This window comes from Pelophylax lessonae (genome assembly GCF_965119305.1).
Source record: "Pelophylax lessonae genome assembly, chromosome: 1".
NCBI lineage: Eukaryota > Metazoa > Chordata > Amphibia > Anura > Ranidae > Pelophylax > Pelophylax lessonae.
In genome coordinates this window covers 209,415,631-209,435,213 of record NC_138768.1, presented here as the reverse complement: position 1 = coordinate 209,435,213, position 19,583 = coordinate 209,415,631, and the positions used below count along the sequence as shown (strand labels likewise).

Here is a 19,583-nt window from a genome sequence, read left to right as displayed (position 1 = left end):
TGGAAGCACAAGGCAGAGGAGGAGGAGGAGGAGGAGGAGGTCGCCAACGCAACCAGGGCACCGCCAGCACCTAAGAAGGCAGGGTTAGCATGGCCGAAATGTGGAAAAGCTTTGTCAGCATGCCACAACAAACAGCAGCACCAGCAGCTCAGATGGAACGTCTTAGCAGGAGGCAGCATTTTACCAACATGGTGGAGCAGTATGTGTGCACACGCCTACATGTAGTGAATGAGGGTTCTGCCCCCTTCAACTTCTGGGTCTCCAAATTGGGCACATGGCCTGAGCTTGCCCTTTACGCCTTGGAGGTGCTGGCGTGCCCTGCAGCCAGTGTATTATCTGAACGGGTATTTAGCACGGCTGGGGGCGTTATAACAGACAAGCGCAGCCGCCTGTCCAGAGACAATGTGGACAAGCTCACGTTCATTAAAATGAACCAGGCATGGATCCCACGGGACTTTTCCGTACCTTGTGCAGAATAGCAATGGATACCGACCTTACCCACCCATTGTTCCATTTTTGCTCTTTCTCACTCTTTTGGGGTGTACCCTCATTTAAAATTTGTGAAAAGAAGCAGTGTTGGCTACCTCGTCCTCCTCCTCAGGGCCAGATTAACGTAGGGGCTATTGGAGCTGCAGCTCCAGGCCCCTACCTTTTATATAGGCCCCGGGTTGGCCATATTCACTGTGACCGCTCTTCTGTCACTTGTAAACACAGAAGTCTGGCTTCTATGCTCGCTTCCCCAGGCAGCACCCTCAGAACCTCCCCACACAGCGCGAAGGCCTGACAAGGAGGGACAGTTGCCGATGCATGGATGTGTTTATGGGCTTCAGAGACAGCATCCCATGTTGAATTAGGCATGCATGGCTGCACCCTTCCTCCTCTGGGTGCATGCCAAGGCACGGCCCTTAAGGCCCTTCAAAATCCTCAGCACCAAGACCATGATGCTCTTAATCCGGCCCTGGTCCTCCTCCACCGCCGCTTCCACCTACACCGCCCATAGGTGTGCGCAGCCTATTGCATTAGGGTGTGCACCCCAAAGTTGAAATACACATGCATGTGTTTGCCTACATGTACATGGCCCTGATACATTACTCTCCCTGCTGGCAAAGAGAAATAGAGCAGAGCAGGTCCGAGGGAGATCTTTCCCATCTCCTCACTGGCAAACAGAGCGATAATGCTATGTGCCCTAGGTGATTAGGGTGTGCCCAGGTACACCCGGCACACCCTGTGCGCACGCCTATGACACCGCCACATCCACCACCACCTCAACCTCCCTCCTACTCCATATGGGCCTCGTCCTTCAGAGATGAAGAACATTGTTTTATTTTTCAGTTTTTTTTTTGTTGTTTTAAGTTATTTCCCTATCCACATTTGTTTGCAGAGCACTTGCCATGCTCTTAACTACGTTTTGCTGCCATTTGCAGCACTCTAGCCCTTTCCATTGGTGTTTTAGAGCCATTTTAGTGCCTTAAATTTCGGGTCCCCATTGACTTCAATGGGGTTCGGTGTCCGGGAAAAGTTCGGTAAAAGTCCGGGACACGGACCCGGACTTTTTTTTAAAGTTCGGCCGAACCCGTCGAACACGGACATCTAGGTGTCCGCTCAACCCTACTTGTGAGCTGATTACTTCCTGTACTTTCTGCCCGGGAGTTAGCATTATTTCCAACCATCTTTGAGGACAACAAAACTATACTCCTCTATGGAAGGCTTGGTTCACATCAATGCAACATGCATTCTGCAATTTTTTATTTCAATGGGCTGTCCTGCCTGCAGAAACATGGGGAAAGAAGTTCCCCTACTCTTTTAAAATCACCACGGCACCATGTGGTTTGGTGCGCACAGAAAAGTGGACATTTTGCCTATGCGTGGGGGTTACTTTAACCACTTGCCAACCGCCCACAGTATTTACTGCGGCAGTCAGCCCCTCACAGGCAAAGTGACGTAGTACTACGTCGTTAGCCTGTGAGGCTCTAGGAGGTGAGCGCGCGCCGCCGGAGGCGCGCTCCCGCCCCCGCTCGTTCACGGACCCCCCCGCGCGTGTGACCGGCGAACCCGATGTCCGCCGGCCACTCGCGATCGTCCGCTGCAGCGGGAGAAAGGCAGGCGGCTGATGTAAACAAAGCCGCCTGTCATTCTCCCCTGTGTAAGAACAGAGATCATACGGTCCCGCTATGTAGGATCGTATATCTCTGTTGTTACACAACAAGCCACATCCCTTCACAGTTAGAAGCATGCCCCTAGGGACACACTTAACCCCTCCTTCTTCAATAAAGTTAACCCCTTCCCTGCCAGTGTCATTTTTACAGTAACAGTCCTATAGCAAAGTGTCAAAAATGTCAGTCAAGGGTCTGATCTGTCTGCCACAATGTCGCAGTCCCGCAAAAAAAATCGCAAATCGCCGCCATTACTCGTTAAAAAAAAAACAACAAAAATGACAAAAATCTTTCCCTTAGTTAGTAAACCCAATAACTTTTGCGCAAACCAATCAAAATACGCTTTTTGCGATTTTCTTCCGGGGCTTAAGTGGTTAACCACTTGCCGACCGCCCCACGCAGATTTACTGTGGCAGGGTTGCTCGGCTGAGCATAATCACGTAGATCTATGTGATTATGTGCACGCGTTCTCGGCCGCTGGATCCGTGCTCCCGCTGTGATTAGACACAGCGGGAGGCAGACCGTGGGAGGAGCGGGCTCGATCGCCGCCGGCCTCCTGCAATCTTCGGCTAGACTAACAGGAGAGCTGTCTGGCATATAAACAATGTAAGACGGCTTTCCTGTCAGATAGGCAGGGAAAGATCGTGTGATTCAGCTAAGCTGAATCACCAATCTCTCTGTGCCTCTGTTCAATTCATCCCCCCCACAGTTAGAAAGCACATGTAGGGAACACATTTAATCCCTTGATCACTCCTAGTGTTAACCCATTCCCTGCCAGTGTCATTTATACAGGAACAGTGTATATTATTTAGCACTGATCACTGTATTAATGTCACTGGTTCCCAAAAAGTGTCACGGGGTGTCAGATTTGTCCGCCACAATGTCGCGGTCCCGATAAAAATCGCTGATCACCACCATTACTAAAAAAAAAAAAAGTCCAAAAATCTATCCCATAGTTTGTAAACGCTATAACTTTTGCAAAAAACCAACTATTATATGCTTTTTGGTTGTTGTTTTTTTTTACCAAAAATATGTAGCAGAATACAAATTGGCCAAAACTGATAAAAAAATTAGATTTTCAACATTTTTTAAATTGTGAATGTTTTATAGCAGAAAGTAAAAAAAAAAAACGTGCAATTGTCAGTTAAAACAATGCAGTGCCGAATCACAAAAAATGGCCTGGTCATTAAGGGGGTAAAACCTTCTGGAGCGGAGCTGAAGTGGTTAAGAATAAATGCCCGCTAAAGAGCAGCCTGATTTTTTTTTGTGTGTTGAAAACCTAGCCTCATGCTACATCTCTATAGATACAGTATAGTATGTACAGAGCCGTAGATCATTTTTTGTCCTGGGGGGGGTTCAGCATCAGTTACCAAGTGGTGAAACGGGGGGGAGGGAGTCGGCATATGGATAAAGCCTTCCTTTTATTTACACAAAGCCACAGGTTTTCACTGTGCAACCTTACAACCTTCTAGCTGCTGGCATCCTAACGACCAATGGCATCATCAGTTGATAAGGAGGATGTCAGTTGTCTGCACAGCATTCTTGTTTGGCCCTCCCCTGCCCCTCTCCATCAGCATTGGGGTCACATTAGCTGAGTGATGGAGAAAAACTGAGGGAGAAGAGAAACACTGGAGTACTAGTCAGTACCAGTTTGCAAAAGTTTATTTGCTTTGGAAGAATAAAATACCTCTAATGTTAGGTGTCCTACATGTGGATGTTGCTGCATTATGTAAAACAATTAGAATCGTTTTTACATTTTAGAATGGGGTGCCTCAAGACTGTCCATTATTTTTAAAGGGTGCCTTGACTGAAAAAAGGTTGAAAAACACTGATTTAGTGCCAGACATACTACAGGAGATAGTCAAAGACTGCAGACATACTACAGAACATGGTCAGAGACTGCAGACATACTACAGGAGATGGTCAGAGACTGCAGACATACTACAGGAGATGGTCAGAGACCGCAGACATAGTACAGGAGATGGTCAGAGACTGCAGACATACTACAGGAGATGGTCAGAGACTGCAGACATACTACAGGAGATGGTCAGAGACTGCAGACATAGTACAGGAGATGGTCAGAGACTGCAGACATAGTACAGGTGATGGTCAGAGACTGCAGACATAGTACAGGAGATGGTCAGAGACTGCAGACATACTACAGGAGATGGTCCGAGACTGCAGAAACATTACAGGAGATGGTCAGAGACTGTAGACATACTACAGGAGTTGGTCAGGGACTGCAGACACAGTACAGGAGATGGTCAGAGACTACAGACATAGTACAGGAGTACCAAACTAGCAGTGGAAAATGGTAACCCACTATCCCAGTGTTTAGTGAAAAACTTTACCAACTGCCAATGTCTCACTTTCCCCTATGGCAGCACAGCAGTGGTAAGTGGTATGTGATGTCAGTCTCTCAGGCAGCAAGCTGAAAGGGAAAGAGGGAGGCTCAGCTTCTCAGCAGCAGCACTGCTACCTTGCATGGTCTCCACTCCATGCTCCTCCGAAGACAAGTCCAAGGCGGGAATTACAAAGTGTAGAGGCAGTCGGTCACGGTGGGCGGGAATACAGGTGCCGCCCGCTCTTACTGTGCCTATGATCTGTCAGCCGGGAACCCAGCACAGCCTGGCTGTAACAGAGTGACGCGAGTGCCTTTGCCAGTGTGCCTTACATCGGTCCTGACCTGCTGCATCCACTCCGCTCGCCATACTGACTGCTGTGCTGCCTGTTGTAGTGGCGCTGGCGCGGTGAGAGGCAGCAGGGCATAGACGCTTTTCAGTTTTGGCAGGATGCTCTGGGGGGGGGGTTTGAACACCCCAAACCCCCCCTTATCTACGGCCCTGAGTATGTAAGCGATGTCAGCCTAGGGGGAAGCGTCTTACTGGCAGCATTACCATAAAAAGGTATAAAAGGCCTGAAAACAGAAGGCTAATGGTACCACCACATTTGAGGATTAATTCACCCTAACTGTCTGAAAAAATATATATATTTTTTTGGACTCCCTATGATACAGAAGTGTTCTAACAAGCAGAAAGTCTATGTAATTTCCCCTCCACCTCACTGCAGTCAGCTATATATATAATAGAAGAATCCCTAAGGCTCCGTTCACATCTAAGCGTTTTTCTGCTCTAAGCCTCAACTCTAAGGCTACGTTCACATCTAGACTTTGCTATTTTATAGGTGTTTTTCAGGCGTTTTCCAAGCGTTTTTATATGCGTTTTTACAAGCGATTTACAGTTAAAATGCCTGTAAAACGCTCTATATCGTCCTTCCAGCATTTGCATTAAGTCTATGGGGCAAAAACGCCTGTAATCTACCCAAAAAGAAGCTCATGTACTTTTTGGAGCATCTGGCATTTTGCTCAAGGCGTCGGAACGCTTAGATGTGAACAGGGGCCATTGAAATGAATAGGATTTGTCTTGTTGGGCATTTTTTGAGCTGATCCTTAGAGCTGAAAAATGCCCCAAAACGCCTACATGTGAACGTAGCCTAATAATGCCCAACAAAACAATTTCCATTAATTTTATTAATGGCCCCTGTTCACATATGAGCGTTCTGTCTCCTTAAGCAAAATGCCCCTCGCTCAAAAAAGTACATGAGCTTCTTTTTTAGCACATTACAGGCAATTTTATTTTTTTCATTGGTCACTTGTCAACCTAAAAACGCCTGCACAAAAACGCCCGTAAAACGCATGTAAAACGCCAGAAAAACGCCTGTAAAAAATAGCAATGCCTAGATGTGAATGTAGCCTAATATCTCTTATTTCTATAGAGACTTGAATCTGTACTCGGCCAGTAGGTGGCGCTGTGCAATAGGAATTGAAGGATGTGCAGCGCAATAGGAAAAAAAAAAACATGTCCTGCAGAAATAAATAAGCAGGTTGTCAGGCTTTGTAAGGAGTCATCTACAAAAATAAGAATCTAGGAAGGTGCAAAATAATTTCACTACAATATTATATAACCTTATCATGCAAATCTGTATTGCTTTTTGTCTAAATCCTTTTTAGTTTATAGGACATGAGAGCACAGACCATAACTCTTTTTCCTATTCCCTGGCATGTATAGGCATCATTTTTAGGTAAGGTAATGGCAATTGGTGAAGCTTAGCCATAAAGTTAAGGAAAGTCAGGCTGAGTAACAAAGTGAAATTTAATGATAACTAAGTTTTGGATAGCGCGGAGAGACATTAGAGCCTCTGTCAGGTTTTTATTGTTGTCTGGGTTCCGTTAGGTTAGGGAGATTCAACCTCTCTATTTGTCCTGTTGACTGTTATCACCAAAAGTTAAGAAAGGCCTAGATTTCAAGTTGTAACCAGAACAGAAACAAAGGAGACACTAGTTCTGGTGACAACCATGGATTCCCTCACTTTTTGGAAGGACACAATGTGACCCAAGGCAGAAAAAAAAACCTATCAGGGGTTATAACTCTCCCTTACTCTATCTAAAAGGAAAAAAAAAACCAAAAAACATTTTGCCTTTCGTTCTACTTAAGGCCTCATTTACAAAGATGAACCTCTACATACTGTACATCCGGGTCTCATCTAATCTGACATTCGTGCAGGTGCAGATGAGTGTCGCCGAATTTACACTGTTTGCGTTCGGGGACATGCACCCGCACCTGCATAACTTTAAAACTGAGACCAGCGGCTGGGGTTTTCGCCTTCCTCTGGATCAACTGCGGGTATAGGATTGTGTATATGGGATTGTATGGTTGGGTTTTCTTTACTGTACCAATAGACATAAATGGAACAGTCTGCAAGTGAATGTTTGAAACACCTGTGCATCCTGTGCATCCTGTTCGGGAAAGATGGCTCTTTGCCTGGGTATATGCATTGGTACGACCATGTGAATGAGGCTTTAAAATTACAGACAAGGGGAGATGCACACAGTGATGACCTCTTCAGTGTTCTGCTTCTCTTTTATTGCCCAGTCATAGGGTTTAGGGTAGTTTGCGTTGCTCATCATTAATCAAATTTGCCTGGCAGGAATGTCTGGGTCAAAAGACTGGTTCAACAAAATTACATATATTGTGGTAGGCAAGACAGTAGGTAGCTATTTGCCTGCAATTTAGCTTTAATAAAGATAAAAAAAGGAAATATCGGCAAGTAGGAAAACATTCTTCTAACAATGACCAGGGCTTTTTTTCTCAGAAAATAGGTGCAGGAATTCAACTATGACCACACTGTAGGTGGCTCCAACTCTCTCACTTGCAAGGAGATTATCCAGTGGGGGTCTGCACGGCAACTGCATCCCCCTTGCCCCCATCCTGCACTCAGTAAGAGCCTCTCAGGAGGCTCTGGGAGTCATTGGGAGACAAGCTGTCACTTGTAAAGACAGAAGCTGGACTTCTGGGTTTACAAGTGATAGCGGTGAGCAGAGAGCAGAGGGCCTGAGCCAGAGGTGGTAGAACTGAGTTCCACCAAGTTCCAGCTGAAAAAAAGCCCTGACAATGACAGTTGTTACTCTTCTGTGTATTTACTGGTAAAGGGAATCTGTATTATTGTGTATATTCTATGTCATAAAATAATTTTTAAAGGATGTGACTTGTAAAAAAAAAAAACAAAAACAAAAAAAAACGAAGCCAGCAATGTTCAATGCAGTTAGCCAGCCGCTTTACTTTTGATTCATGTGAGCTGCTGTCACATTTGTATTTTCTTGTAAATAAACAATGTTTCTTTGGGAAGCAAAAAAGCATAATAGCTTGTATTGTCCTCTACGGCAACTTTTTTCAGCCAGGGTGCCCTCTGAGTTCTTCAGGGGTGCCTTGGCAAAATGCCCCAAATTGTGCACAAACCAGTGGGTAGACAACAATTTGTTACACAAAGCCAAAGGTTTTCATTGTGCAACATTACAACCTTGGGCACTGTGCAGGCCAGCCGCTAGCGTCCCAACAGCTGCTGTTGTCATTGGTTGATAAGGAGGACATTGGACACCTCCACAGCATTCTTGTTTGACCTCCCTGCCCCCATCTGTCAGCAATGGAGTCACGTTAGCTGCATTGGGGAGAGAAATTGAGGGAGAAGAAATGCTGGAATACTAGTTATTAGCAGTGTTCAAAAGTGTATTTGCTTTGAAAGAATATATCAGCTCTAATATTCGGTGACTTACATGTGTGGATGTTGCTGCAATGTAAAACTAATAGTACAGATTTCTACATTTTAGAATGGGGAGTCTTGAGACTGTGCAGAATTTCTGTACTAATAGTACAGATTTCTACATTTTAGAATGGGGAGTCTTGAGACTGTGCAGACTGTGCAGTATCTCCCAACATTTTCTTTTCAGTGCCTTGACTGAAAGAAAATGTTGGGAGATACTGATCTACAGTATTGTTATCTTGGCTGCTATAATTCATTATGTAACAAGCACCAAATTTATACAAGTTTACCCGTGGAAATGTGTTTTTACTTAACCTTTGTTCCCCAGCCACAACCTAGAATATGATCCCAATGATGACATTGAACCTCAAATCATTTTCTACAACTACAAAAATGAAGTTCTCAAGGTTAGCATTATTCCTTATACGTTATTTACCATCTTCTACATCAAATCTGCACCGCTCACATGATTAAAACGATTGATAAAAAGAAACATTTTGTTTGTTAAAAAAATAAAATAAAAAAAATAATAATAATGAAATTATTGTGGGAGCACTACCCCCTCTGCACAATCCACTAAACAAGAGTGCTGCTCGGGGAACTGTTGATTGGAGCACTGTGCGGGGGACAGGCTTGGATTGCTGGAGAAACAGGACTCCAGTGATCTCACACTCCAATATGTGAGAGAAGAAGTCTCTAGTTTGTTGACAGGATATTTACTACTGTATATATAACCTAAATTATGCCATCCCACTCTGCGCTTATGCTTATTCCCAATAAAAAAAATACCCTCACTTTAATAAGTACACCTTGGTAGTACCCGGTTTGACCACCTTTTGCCCTAATTCATCGTGGCATAGATTCAACAAGGTGTTGGAATCATTCCTCAGAGATTTTGGTCCATATTGACATGGTAGCATAACGCATTTACTGCAGATTTGTTGGCTGCACATCCATGATACAACCACATCCCAAAGGTGCTCTATTGGATTGAGATCTGGTGACTGTGGAGGCCATTGGAGTACAGTGACCTCATTGTCATGTTCAAGAAACCAGTGGTGAGATGATTTGAGCTTTGTGACATGGTGCATTATCCTGCTGGAAGGAGCCATCACAAGATGGGTTCATTGTAGTCATAAAGAGATGGACATGGTTAACAACAATACTCAGGTAGGCTGTGGCGTTTAAACGATGCTCAGTTAGTACTAAGGGGTCCAAAGTGTGGCAAGAAAATATCTCCCACACCATTACACCCCCACCACCAACCTGAATCGTTGATACAAGGTAGGATAGATCCATGCTTTCAAGCTGTTTACGCCAAATTATGACTTCACCATTTAAATGTCACAGCTGAAACCGAGACTCATCAGACCAGGCAACGTTTTTCCAATCTTCTATTGTCCAATTTTGGTTAGCCTGTGCAAATTGTAGCCTCACTTTCCTGTTCTTAGCTGACAGGAGAGGCACCCAGTGTGGTTTTCTGTTGCTGTATCCCATCTGCATCAAGGTTTGATGTGTTGTGGGTTCAGACATGGTATTCTGCATACCTTGGTTGTAACGAGTCATTATTTGAGTTACTGTTGCCTTCCTATCATCTTGAACCAGTCTGCCCATTCTCCTCTGACCTCCGACATTAACAAGGCATGTTCCTCCCCACAACTGCTGCTCACTGGATATTTTCCTATCCATTATCATTTATTTTTCGGATGCAAACCCTAGAGACGGTTGTGTGTGAAAATCCCAGTAGATCAGCAGTTTTTGAAACACTCAGACTAGCCTGTCTGGCACTAACAATCATGCCACGTTCAAAGTCACTTAAATTCCCTTTCTTCCCCATTCTGATGCTCGATTTGAACTTAAGAAAGTTGCCTTCACCACGTCTACATGCCTAAATGCATTGAGTTGCTGCCATGTGATTGGCTGATTAGCAATTTGTGTTACCAAACAATTGAACAGGTGTACCTAATAAAGTGGCTGGTGAGTGTATAAACTGTATAAATGTAACAAAACCACCACCCTCAAGAATGTACAATCTCTGTTGTATTGTCAAACCCACGTATAACCCCCCCCCCCCCCCCCACATCTTTATTAAATGTAATTGCAATTACAAAAAAACTTCTTACACAGACCAAAAAAAGTTCCACCGCTGTGCAGAGTCAGACGAAGAATCCTGTCTCCCACTAAATGCCAGAGTATTGTTGGCCACTCTGACTCGTAGAGTTTGTATATTATATAACTGCACACACAGGCACATTGCTAAGCAACACTGACGCGTTTCATTGTAAGACAAATTTTTCGAGAGTCTGGGTCTTTTTTTTTTGTATATACAACCTGATTGTATTATAGTAATATATGAGGGGGCTTTAAGGTTTTTTTTTTCTCTTTCGTTTTTGGGTATGTTCTTTATGCTTCAAGAAAAAAAAGACTATCATACAAAACAAAAATCATAAACAAAGCTTTTTTTCAATGTATGTGTTGACTGAAAAAGACTTTCTTATATTTTTTAGGTGACCAAAATAAAAAATAAGACATCTGATGAAATAAGTGCAATATTGGACGAAGCAGGATTTTACAAAAAATCCCAAAAAGGTGAAGAGGTCCCAAAAGAGTTCCAGCATTATCCCCTGAAAGAACCAAGGGACGAGCTGTGATGTACTGACCATAGTATCTAGGAATCAGCTGTTATCTGCTCTGTGATGATAAATGTAACATTGCTATACATGTCAAAGGGGATTTATCCAAACATTTTGTAATAAATTATTTGAAATAATCACACTGATTTTGCATACAATTATTTTGGTTAATAATATATTTTATTGCACTTTTAGGTGTACACAGTCCATATACAGTATTGATGTTTGTTCCAATATAGAATTCTTTGTAAAACATATACACACAACACACAAACAGTAACTATGGGCACTTGTACCAAAAAGGTAGGGGTTAACAACAAGGGGAAGGGATTGGCTCCCTGTTATGTATGTAATTGTATTAATATAATTTTATAAATATAAAAATAATACATTAGTAAGTGAAATATCCATTTTTTGTAGAGGCTAGAATATAATGCAGGGACTAGGTTTCATCCCTCTTTGGGTGCAGGTCAACTCACTGCTGCATGTAGTGACTATTATGACCTTGTTTAAGCCTGTGTCACCATAAATGCTATAGTTATTTGTATTCTTTTTGTATGTCAGTAAAGAGGAAAAACCTTTATTTGCTGCTTCATTGGGGAACTTCTCCTGGGCTTGGATGTTTGTAGTGAATTAGCAGGGCAAGCCCTGGAAGAGGCAGACTCTGGCATGAGATGGAACTGTACTCCGGCCATGCCAGGCTGGGTTACCCCCCAGGGTCCCTTAAGGTGTTAGGTCTGTCTGATCCGCAAAGCGTTAATGCTGCTGCCCAAGCACCCTGCTATACTACATTACCACTGAAAACTTTGCATCACTTTTGGCCCCAGTATAGGACTTCTAACAGGGCTAATCATGACACATCAAACTGACAAGATGCCTTTGCACTTTATTCAGATACACCATTCTTCAGTCATATGGCTTAAGATCCAGCATGGGCCCAATGTTAGAAAAATTAAACACATACATGGACAGTTTTAGTTACATCATTCAGCTGAAATACAGGAAATTGTTATCAAATACTTTTTGATGGGTTAAATGGGTTGACTCAGCCTTGACACCTACCCCAATGGATCCCTCTCTCCCTTTGGGATGGATCCTATACTGCCATGAAGGTAATCAGAAAAGGGAAATTATGGTAGATAATCAAAACAATTTTACGCTTTCTGACTAACTCCATTGCAGAATATGAATTAGAAATAACTTGCCACAAGCAAGGATGGAATGCAGAAAAAGTGAGGCCGGGTTCACATATGTGTGGCCTCGGTTTCCAGCCTGGGGTCTGGTGTGTTCCTATTCCCCGGTTGAGGTGCGATTCAAGTCCAAATTTTTACCTGAATTTGCACCTGAATCAGACCCAATAATGCACAGGACCCTTTTGAAATTCACACTGCGGCCACCCCGGACATGTGCAAGCTATTGAGAGCTGGTCACACTCACGTGTCATGAAAATTGGATGCAGTGAAAACCACATCAAATTTGCACATATGTGAACCCAGCCTATGGTTTTAATCACAGAAATTTTAAGGCCAGAAATTAGCAGGATAAGGATGGTAGCTTCACTCCACAGTGAGCCAAAAAGGTAGAAGTGGAGGAACATGCCGTCACTGTACAATTACACAAAATCTGCACTCTCCTGGTTGAGTTTGTTGTCACTGTTTCTGTAAGAGCCAAACTTTTAGGCTCGTTTAGGCTCGTTTTAGGCTCGCTAGTTGGCTAGTTGGCACAATGCATCCAAGGATGAATCCAAGTGATGTTTCCTTCCCTCTGATTCTGTTAGAGAGCTAATGAAGCCAAAGCTTTGCAAGTAAGCTTGAAGTAGTTCTGACATCCAGTGAATGGAACTGGTCATTCTTATTAGTCCTGCAATTTTTTTATTTCAATGAGATGCTGAAGCCACTTTGGATCGCATCCCAGCATGGGTGTAAGCACTGTCTGAACCGGGCAGACCAGGGAAAGGGTCCTTTGTACCTAAGGTACTGATCCCTGCTAGCTTCCAGGCTGAGATGATAGCCATTAGAGAGGTTGTCATCATGGATCAGTCTTGCTCAAACTTGACTGAAAGTGATCCCATCTGGAGCAAGTGGTAAATCCGACTTTTGGAGTCATGGCTCTCTCTGGAATCTAAGATGGAGCATGGCATTAAGGAATAAGAAAGGGGTAACTCCAGAAGGTCAGGAGTTACAGGATCTGAACTCTAAAGCCGGTTACAAATGGGTAATTTTTGCACAAACAAGGTGGATGGAGGAATACACCCCGCCAGGAAATTGTATTTTGACAGCACCACCCACAGCTGTCAGAATACACTGATCAGGGGCTGCAGTTGCTGATTGACAAAAGTTTTCCAGCATAAGAGAGCTGAAGATCAGCCCAATATCCAGGCTTATCTGTAAGAAGTCCAGAATATAGCGGACTTGATGACTGAGACAAGAGTCAGAAGCAGCCATAACTGGATGTGCTTAAATCCTGAAGTGAGCTACATTAGTTCATCATTGTTCTGGAGTATACATTTGAGCTTAGAGAAACAGCCAAGGCTGGTTAGTCTTCTCCTCCCAAGACCAATACTTGGAAGAGAGGAGTAAGGGGGGAATATTGCATCCTGCAACAGAAGATCTCATCTGAGAGATAGGAGGGACTGGGTCCTGATAATGGAGTTTAAAGCAGAAGTCCGAACTTAGGCCTGTTTGGTCAATAGGGAATCACTGCAACTGTTACCATTGTTTTTAACAGTAGTCATAATAATCTGAATATGGTAGGGACTGGAGGGAAAGCATACAGCTTAGGAAACATCTCCTAATCTGTCAGAACATCAGCTTCCTGGAATTGCTGGCATAGTGTAACGCTCCTGCGTTTTTGTAGTAGGCTGGATTTGCAGCTGCAGAATCTCCACTCAGTAGTCATGTAGAGATGTGTTGAATAACCAGATCCAACTCTCCAGACTCATCACTGTGGGCCCGTCAGCTTCAGCATACAGATATACACACACTCAATAAGATGTTCCTGGAGTGATAGGATGTATATGATTGTATGAAGGTGATGTGCTGAAGGGACAGGTGTGAACAGTGACAGAGATGGTAAGCACTTGATAGAAATGTTCAGGAGAGTATTAGATGGTATTTAGGTAGAATGCAGATAGGTTGGTAATCGAGTATGGTAACAGGTGGTAAGGACAGCAGATGACAAATACAGGATAGGCTAACCCAGTGCAAGGATAGATGGTAGTAGACTCAAGAGCTAGCAATCTATGTAACAGTGCAGATGATAGAATTAGTATGCATAGATAGTAACAGTCCTTAATGTGCAGAGGTAGGTAGTGTAAGTTAGGTTATGGAGGATTCCCCTGTGGGGTACTTATCACTAGTAAGGTTAGTAGTAGAGGGGTCCAGTAGTGAGGGAGTGATCCGGTAGCGAGATACAGGGATCAGTAGCGAGGTTCCGGTCTGTTCCAGGTAAAAGCAAATAGCTGGAGGTTCCGGCAGCGAGACAAGCTTGTAAGCATGTAGACACACAGGCACATAAGCACAGGCACAGGCACATTGAACGAACAACGTGAGAGAGAACGCCGGCGGTTGAAATAGCCGCTCAGAGCGGCGCTCGGCGATGACGTCATCCGTCTTAAAGGTGTATGCGTACCACCTAATTAGAAAGGTGGGACGCATATTGAAAGGAAATGGAAATTAAGGGTACCAGAGGTACCAGAATCTTACACATAGACACCTTGTGAAAAACTCTCCAGCTCTCAATTGAAGGCAGTGCCAACAGATTTAATGCAGAATTCCTTTGCAGAGACATAATCCACATGATCTAAATGTAGAAACCACTTGTTGTCAAACTGGGACATGAACAGATCTGAATTCCTGACATATAGACTGCTTAATTTTTGAAGATATTCCTCTCTGCTTGGGTTATGATCAACTTGGAATCATCATGGAATGTGTATATATATCACCCAAAGGATTTGTCAAAATCAAAATTTTCCTTCCATTACTCCTGCATGCACAGACCTGCTTTAAGCAAGGCAACAGTCCCAAACGCCTGCCACAACACCTATGCAAAGAACCTTACCTAAGGACTACAAAACAGGGTCTTCACCTGGGGAGCAACAGGTGGTTGGGAACAAATATTTTGCGGCCAAGTAAGGGAAGCTGCTATCATCTTGCTAGGTCCCACAAGGTGAGGAATAAAATAGGAACACATGGATCAAATCAAAACCTATGGGAGATGGGTCCTATGGGATAGGGTCTGGGGTGGAGTCTACCCATTAGTATGCTGCCATAGAGTTATTAAGGAAAAGATAATTTTCTATTATGTTTCACCTCAAAAAGTTAGTTGATGCAGGGGAATCAAAACAATCCTGCAACCCAAGGTACTATTTGCTTTAGCATGGAAAAAAATGCAGATAGGGCTACTTGTGAACAGTGCTTTTTTCTCTTATTTTGTTTCCCTCTTCTGGCCACTTCTGGGCATCTTAGCTGATTGAATTTACACTGGCGTACCTAATGAACGCACACAAAGCCTCCCAAAACGCAACATATAAGACGTGCATTTTTAAACACCAAGAAAATGTTGCAAAACACGCTTAAAAAAACAAAGCTTGAAGCTCAAAAAGGTGCATCATGCTTTTAAAAGTGCATCCTAGCATTCATTGTCACCGAAATAATTGCATGGCCTAAAAACTTTTAAAAAACGGTATTATCATTTAGATGTGCCTAGAGCAGCACAATGTCGAAATACAGCCATGGAGTCTTTTTATGAAACAATGTATTGCTAATGTGTATGTGTAGCCATCCTGCCCTAAACAGGGATGACTATTTACATTTAGCCTTTCTTGGTGATAGTCAGCCTACACTGATTTATAGTTTCTTTGTTCACTTCGCTTTCCCCTAGTTCAGTGTTGCTACTGTTTTTCTCTACTGTCAGTAGAGTGTCACTGGTAATAGTGTGAGATATCAAAGTGATCCAGAGTTTTGAATATTTACGTTTTCTCTTTCAACCAGTAGGAAGTTTATTGCCTCTGATGCATGTTGGGGTAGAGTATAAATAATATTTGGGGTGGCCCTTGTAAGCTCCCTCTCGCCCCAGCCTGTGGCATGCAGAGGTGCTGCTGAATGTTCTGATTTGTCAGGCCCACAGCCTGTGTGGGGCCTAGCATGTGCTTTGTGCTGGCTGTCCTAAACAGGGATGACTATTTAAATTTAGCCTTTCTTGGTGGTAGTCAGCCCACACTGATTTATAGTTTATTTGTTTACTTGGCTTTCCCCTAGTTCAATTTTGCTGCTGTTTTTCTCTACTGTAGTAGGGTATCACTGGTAATAGTGTAAGATATCAAAGTGATCCCGAGTTTTGGATATATTTATGTTTTCTCTTTCAACCAGTAGGAAGTTTATTGCCTCTGATGCATGTTGGGGGAGAGTATAAATATTTGAGGTGAACCTTGTGAGCTCTCTCTCACCCTTGCCTTTGGCATGCAGAAGTGCTGCTGAATGTTCTGATTTGTCAGGTCCACATCCTGTGTAGGGCCTAGTATGTGCTTTGTGCTGGCTGTTGGTGGAAGAAGCCAGGAAAAAGGCTGGTGACTCTCTTAGGAGGATGCATGGATATCTGGAAGGATGCATAGAACCATGGGAACAAGTACAGGAAAGTCTGCTAACCAGGTGCTCTCTAACAGTGTTGCTGGTGTTGGCTTAAAGGCTCTTCACACAGTAAAAGCTGGATGTGAATCTGGAAGTCTTTAAGTGTTGCTAGGGGTATCTGCAACCATCTCCCTCTCTCTTTCTGTAAGGATAAAATATTTGAAAAGACACAAAGTGACTGGCACCCAGTGTTTTCTTAATCCCCCACCTTTAAGCCATGGACACAGCCCTGGAAGATGCTAGCCCACCCTGTCTCTGGGGTACTTTCTTTGAGGTTCAAGGAGGTGCTACATTTGTTAAAACATAAATATTCAAAACTCTGGATCACTTTGATATCTCACACTATTACCAGTGACACTCTACTGACAGTAGAGAAAAACAGCAGCAACACTGAACTAGGGGAAAGCCAAGTGAACAAAGAAACTATAAATCAGTGTGGGCTGACTACCACCCAGAAAGGCTACATTTAAAAAGTCATCCTTATTTAGGACAGGATGGCTACATATACACATAAACAATACATCATAGGTTGAACTGGATGGACTGGTGTCTTTTTTCAACCTCACTAACTATGTAAATAGCCAAAAGGGTCTGGCTGTAGACCAGACCAATGAGGCAGGTAATGGTAACCAGGTAAGTTACTGTGGAGTGGCTGGTAAATAAATTGGTTGTAAAGGCAGAAGTTTGTATTTATCTTAATGCATTCTATGCATTAAGATAAAAAAAACTTTCTGTGTGCAGCAGCCCCCCCCCCCTCAGCCCCCCTAATGCTTACCTAAGCCCATCTTGATCCAGCGATATTGTACAAGAGACTTGGCTGTCTGGGACTCTCCCTCCTGATTGGCTGAGACACAGCAGTGGGTGCCATTGACGCCATCCCACTGCTGTCAATTAAAGTCAGTGAGGCAAAGAGGATAGACACGGGCGGGGCCAAGTCACAGCTTCGTGTCTGAATAGACACACAGAGCTGCGGCTTGGCTCAGGTGCCCTCATAGCAAGCTGCTTTCTGTGGGGGCACTCAGAAGGAGGGAGGGGCCAGGAGCGCCAAAGAGGGACCCAGGAAGAGGAGGATCTGGGCTGCTCTGTGCAAAACCACTGCACAGAGCAGGTAAGTATAACATGTTTGTTATTTCTATACAAGAAAAAAAAAATGGACTTTAGAATCACTTTAGCTGACAGCTAAGCAGCTTTTGTTCACTGAAAGAAAAGAGCTGCTCGTAAAAACAGCAGGAGCCCAGCCCTGACTAGAACTAAAAACACTAACAACTAAAACACATTTACCACCTTCTACCTACAGTATCTCTTCTGAGGTTTCCATAGCAGTCTGTTTTCCTGTTGGGGAGATTCCCTTGCCTTCCAATGAGTTCACTGGGACAGGATGGTGATTGTACCAGAGGGGCAATTACATGACAGGATCAAGGGAAGATTTTCCTTTACTCCCAGATTTGTCCCTGATCTATGAAACAATCTTGTTGTGCTCAGCAACTGCTGTCAAGTTGTTATTCCATGTAAAGGGTTCACTACTTATTCCAATATAGGTCTATGAGGTCACTGTTTTCTCTAAGTCCATCCATGTTTTATCCTGTATTAAAGAGGTTGTACACCAAGAATTTTTTTTTTCCTCTTCTTTACAACCTGAAAGAGAAGCCCATAATGAGCTAGTATGCATCGCATACTAGCTCATTATGAAATACTTACCTTAGAACGAGCCCCCGCCGTGCCGTCCGCTTACCTGTAGGACGGGCGACATGTATAGTCGCCCGTCTTCCGGGATCGCGGCATCCGGCCATCTGATTGGCCGGAGCCGCGGTGACGTCACTCCCGCGCACGCGCGCGGGAGCCGACGGTCACGGCACGGGGCTCTGAAGGAACGGCACGATCTGCCGTTCCTTCAGAGCGCATGCGCCAGTGACGTCACTGGCTGCATTAAAGGTAAATATCTCCTAAACGGTACATGTTTAGGAGATATTTACAGTACCTATAGGTAAGCCTTAATATAGGCTTACCTATAGGTACAACTTCCTGAGGAGGGTTTACTTCCTCTTTAAGTCCTGATGAAGGGGAAGTGGTGTTGCCCCTGAAACGCAATGGTTTTTTTAATTGACTTTTGTATCAGCAATTAAGATGATCTTGGACTCTTTCTTTCTGTGTTTCTATGGTTTGAGCTACTGTCAGGTACCCAATGAGGGATGCTCATTCTCGCTGTTTGGGAGTTGCCTCCCCAGAGCTATTGAGCTTGTTTGAAGTTTTCCTTCATTCCATTACACATGCAAGTCTAAATGTTCTGAACGTCTTTTGAGTATGATGCTCTAGAGACATCTGTCTTTTTTCTACTCATTTAGGTTCAGCTTTACTGGCCTTAGGAAGCAGTGCTTAGACTGCAGGAGCCCACTTGAGAATCCCTTAATCATCCAGTTGGTCTATGGCAACTTTCCCATTAGTGTTATTTGCCCTTATTGTTAATAAGCCCTGTTAAATGTCTGGTAACTCTATCCACTACTAGTCCTAACTTTAAAAATGCATTGGAAATGCACGTCAGCATGTATCAATAACACATGTCAACACACAAAGGAAACGCACATTGATGTATTACAACACACCCGTCATGCCCTTCGTAGCTGAGCCTGACGTGCAGAGGGAAGCCTCTTGTAAGCCCCGACTTGAGCGCCACAGACGAGCCAAGAAAGCCCACACAGGATCCAGCAGAATACGAACACAGACAGGTCACCCTGGCAGAAGACGCAGGCTAACCTGATGTGCAGAATCAAAGCGCTAACCGGTGTTCACCAGAGCTCCTGATGGTGGAGATTGACTTCGCTGCGTGTTAGCGACAGGTCGCGGCCCTTAGGGTTGCCCTACCAGGAGGTGAAAAAATCCAGATTCCGTAGCAGATGAACAGATAGGGCTAAGGCAGAAACGTAGTCAGAGTAATGAGCCGAGGTCAGGGCAGGTAGCAGGTAGGAGACAAGCCAAGTCAACATTTAGGATACAACAGGTTCAGGTACAGGAATACAGGAGCAGCTGCAGACCAAACAGCAAAGGACAAGTGCACCTGCTGCCCTTATATAGGC

The 19,583-nt window shown here is 43.9% G+C and overlaps 1 pseudogene across 1 annotated transcript in view; it reads left to right on the top strand.

The window, feature by feature from the left end:
• LOC309544565 (selenoprotein M-like) overlaps positions 1 to 10,986 on the top strand; it is a 32,148-nt pseudogene extending 21,162 nt beyond the window's left edge. The window contains exons 3-4 of the transcript XR_014226137.1: positions 8,578 to 8,656; positions 10,757 to 10,986. The product of XR_014226137.1 is annotated as a selenoprotein M-like (transcript). The remainder of the gene's footprint in view (positions 1 to 8,577; positions 8,657 to 10,756) is intronic.
• The last annotated feature ends 8,597 nt before the right edge of the window (positions 10,987 to 19,583 follow it).